This window comes from Homarus americanus, unplaced genomic scaffold (assembly GCF_018991925.1).
Source record: "Homarus americanus isolate GMGI-L3 unplaced genomic scaffold, GMGI_Hamer_2.0 scaffold4060, whole genome shotgun sequence".
Taxonomy (NCBI): Eukaryota; Metazoa; Arthropoda; class Malacostraca; order Decapoda; family Nephropidae; genus Homarus; species Homarus americanus.
In genome coordinates, this window is record NW_024746161.1 from 7,686,334 (window position 1) to 7,691,281 (window position 4,948).

Genomic DNA, 4,948 nt, shown 5'->3' on the forward strand with positions numbered 1-4,948 from the left:
TTCATCCGTCACCTTCCCACCGACCTGTGTTGTTGACGATGGAGTCGCCTCAGCTCATAACCTCCACCTCATCTCTCCTCTGAGAAAGTCCTACGTCCTTCTTCTTCAACTTCCTCAGGTAATACAGGAGGCATTCTGGGGGGGGGGGGAGAGGGATTATTTATATCAGTTTGGTTGTGGTTAATTGTTCTATAAACTATATATATACCTTTGCGCTACACCAGAATTTAAGATTGATATCTAGAACATTAATAAATCACTATTTCTGTCTCATGTTCAGCCAAATTTATGTTCCTGTCTCTGTCTGTATTATTTATTTTCTCTTTATATGTTTATCTTTTTTTCTTCTTCTACTGAATACAATCTTGTTCTTGTACCGTAAAGTCTAAGAATAGCTTCTCTCTCACATCCGGTATACTCACCTTCTCCTTGACCGCCTCAACCTGTGTCACGTCTACTCTCTGCAGTAACACTGCAGTTGTGTTCCTCTCCACATGGCCAGACAGACTACCCCTGCACCTCCACTAGCGCCCTCTTTTTGTTCCACTTGACTTACGACTCAGCCAGGAGTGTCGGCAACACCCTGGCTCATGTCTCTTGTTGTCTGACGCAGTGACTCCTCTAGTCCTGCTTCTCAGTGTACCGCTCAATATTTTTCGTATAAACCTGATATAAACACAAATTTAACTGGATTATTTAAACTGGTGTGTAAAAAAAAGACGACATAAATTGGCTTCGAAATTGCACCGATGTTCCACCACCACTAGATGCGTTCTAGATATGTGACTTTTGAGAATCCTGACTTAAATTTCACGCTGCTTCTCAAATGTGAGGATCAGACGCGAGGGATTCTCTGTTCACTCCACCTGCACGTCGTACTTGGTTAGATAAATCACTTTAGTCTCAAGAGAATGACGACTACTGAGCAGTTATATGAATCGTTAATACTTATAATTCTATTTAATTCACTCCATCTCACCCCCAGCTCAATTTTCCTGTAGATATGGGAAAGAGAGATTTTAGATTTAATATTCATGGAGTTTGTTACTTACCAACACATTCTCGGGCGATGACACAGTATCGGGTGTATTGACAACAGGACACGTTGAGCGGTGGTAGCGGCTTGACACTGGCCATCTCGCCTCACCACCTCACCACCTCCGTGACAATCTTATCTCCCAGACAATGGAAGTTTTACAAAATGTTAAGAATTCGTCACACGTCGAGGCTGAGAAATTGGATAGATTCATTGAGGGTAGCAAGGACGTGGCGAATCGTCTTATAGGCGTGTTAAAAGAACTCAAATTGGTGGACAAAAGAGGATAGAGTGTGTCATTAACTTGAGAACAGTTCCATTTGAGGAGGATAATGTTATAAACCTCCGCCACCCAGTAGTGAAGAGACCACAGGTATAATGACCAACGCACCTGAGCTAACGTATTGAATCTCAGGGTGGGCCATGGCAGTGGGTGTTCTCTTATTTTTTCTTTATCTCTTTTCTCCATTTCGCTCTCTTTTTAGACATAACTGCACCTACTCGATCTACACCTGCGACACATGTCCCTAGGCCTATGTAGTTCGTTATGCCATGAAAAGATGACAAACTCTCTTACCCACTGTTGGCCTTGCGAGGTGTGTGAACCCTGGCCACCCAACATAACAATTTAACGTTATAATCTGAGGCATCAAACGACACCTTTACGAGGATAACATCAAGTTCTCTCTGCGTTCACTGTCAGGGCTCCGGGCAGTACACAATAATGTTTCTTTTGAATTACTAAATCTAATCGAGGAGAGGTGAGGGTAGGAGGATGAAGATACAATATAAGATAATAATTGCACGAATCTTTCACAAGAAACTGGGAAGCACTTGAGAACAAAGGCGACTCACTCACACACACACACCTAGAGACCTTCAGGGGAGTAATGGTGGTGTGGTGAGCAGCGGAGATTTGTCAACATACACACACACACACACACACACACACACACACACACACACACACACACACACACACACACACACACGTCGGGATGAGTGGCACTCCTACACGTCCCTCCTCCCTCACCACTCATTCTAGCGACCCCTCACCTCAACTTACTCTTCCTTACCTACCCTCATTCTTCCCTCCAATTAGTAGTTTCCTTTTCAACTCCTTTTTATATTAATCCGACATATTTTCTCCCCTCATCCCCTTACACATCCCAGTGTCCATTATCCCTTCCCTCTGTTCCTTCCCCTATACACCCCTTCCTTTATCATTACTCTCTCTACACACACACACACACACACACACACACACACATACTAAATAAAGATAATCGTAAAAAAAAAAAAACTGCAAACTTAATTAATGTTTTATTAATGTTTTTACCAGAAGAGGGATAATTATTTTATTACTATAAGTCAGACAGATTAAAGCGTATGAATTTGTACTCCTTTGAGAGACAGAGTGAGGGGCGATATAACAAAAGTACTTAACGATCTAACCAGGAGCGAACACGTAGCAATGGTTTTAAATTGAACAACTTTAGATTTAGGAGCGAGATAGGAAAACACTGGTTTGGAAATAGAGTAGTGGATGAGTGGAACAAGTTACCAAACATCATCATTAACTCCAACACGCTGGGAAGCTTGAAATATAGGTTGGGCAGATATATGAATGATAGGGGTTGGGTGTTAACGGGACTGCTTAGTATTTGGACCAATGATGGAAACTTAAATTAGGTTAAGTGAAATTAGATTAGGTTAGGTTAGGTTAGCTAGATTAGTAATGATGCTATTCATTTATAGTTTTATATAACGGACATCTCGATAATTGTTCCCTCAAATAGAGTAGTTTGTATTTTATTGAAAGTTTCTTGAAAAAAAAAAATATTGTTGGCACCTAACGAGGAGATAGAAACTTTGAGTGAGTTTGAATTGTGTTTTTGTGAATTGTTATACTTGAAAATCACACGTTCTCTTATACAGGTGTGCAATTATACATGTTCACAACTCTACATGTATACATATGTAGAGTTGTAGACATATGTAGACATTTTTTCATTTGCTGGACGTGATCTGTTCCTTCTCCTGGTGGTAAAGTCTACGGCTCATATACGCCACATCCAGGCTACCACACCAATGCTACCACACCCAGGCTACCACAATCGGGCTACCACAATCAGGTTACCACATTCAGGCTACCACACCAATGCTACCACACCCAGGCTACCACAATCGGGCTACCACAATCAGGTTACCACTATCACGCTACCAAGGTCAAGCTACCGCACCCAGGCTACCACAATCAGGCTACAACAATCAGGCAACCACACCCAGTTTACCACAATCAGGATACCACACCCAGGCTACCACACCCAGTCTACCACACCCGGTCTACCACAATCAGGCTACCACATCCAGGCTACCACAATCAGGCCACCACAATCAGGCTACCACACCCAGGCTACCACACCCACACCAGTGCGTCTTGTACAAACATCTTAAGATTATGATCGTAATGACTATGTAACGTCACGACGTATAACGGAGCGGGCTTTTGTTATCTGGTGGTTCGTGTGTGTGTGTGTGTGTGTGTGGGTGTGTGGGTGTGTGTGTGTGTGTTGAGGATATTAGACGTGATTAAAATTATAACAAATTCGAGAAAATATCCACAACAAAGAGACAGACAGACAAAAACTAGGAATACAAGTTAAACAAACACAAAAGGCATTATCCTCTAACAAGTAAACTAAAGAACTTTATAATTGTTTTTACCTTAAATATTATACTATGTTAATATATACGAATCATTATTTTGTTTTTAATCACCTGACATCTTTAGGATAACTTGTGAGGCTGTGGCGTCAGAGAGCATCACTGACCACACAAGGCTTTTATAACACGTCAAGATTTCAGAGACTATACTTTGTTTATGATGACAGAATATTGTGGGGTCCAGGCGGTAGTCGTGTGAACAGTCTGACCTCACATCGTTATTGGTATTGTTTTAAATTGTAAGTGAGGCTTCTAAAGAGGAGGATCATGGTGAAGATAATTGTGAAAAATGGAAGTTAGATAAAATGAGATGTCATGAAAAAAAATATAAAAAAAGTTGGAATTAGGAAGAGACGATGATAAGTAACAAGAAGGAAATCAAGAAGTCTGCAGGTTTGAATCCAAGAGAGAATGACACTGATACAGACAATCTATAAAGAAAGTATAGAATAATGAAAAAAAACTATCCATGGAAGGTGAATGATTAGGCAAAAGATACGTAAGAGTGACATCATTCGTCAGGGTTAATGTAAAAAAAAATGACACTTGAGAAGGAATGGTAAACAATTAATTAACTGAACGGAGAATTCGCTGTTGAGAAGAGACAGAAGAATGACGGAGGTAAATACACCACCACAGGAAGAACAACGTTAACACAGACTTTACATTAAGTACCGCCAACAGTTACAGGTCTGTGTAAACATTGATAATTTCTGAAGCCGTGACGAGTTGACTAAAATCAGAAGGTCCCAAAGTGAAGAGATCCATGATGATTCCACCTGAAGAACTGCTGGTACATACTCACTATACTGACGTGTTTATGTTACTCGAGCGTCAAAATATATGAGTCCCTCTGAGTCTTTTACATACTATCCGATCATTACTCATCTTTATGTACAACGTGTCCTCTCCTACTGAAGGTGTCTGTCACCCCACCCGGAAGGAGCTCATCACAGCATGGCGGAAGTGGCATGAGCAACATGGTAGCTAGGATGGTTTGCTGAGAGATGCCAGACCCTCGCCAACCCTCCTATTCAGGTCGGAAGTGACAATTACCCAACTCCGAGAAAAGTAGCAGCTTTTCCCGGTCTCCAGAATGTGTTCCTGGTGTATACCGCTCAGGCCTCACTGGATGTAACTTACTGTATATCTTCTACTGTCAGTCTTTACCACCGTGAAATACGA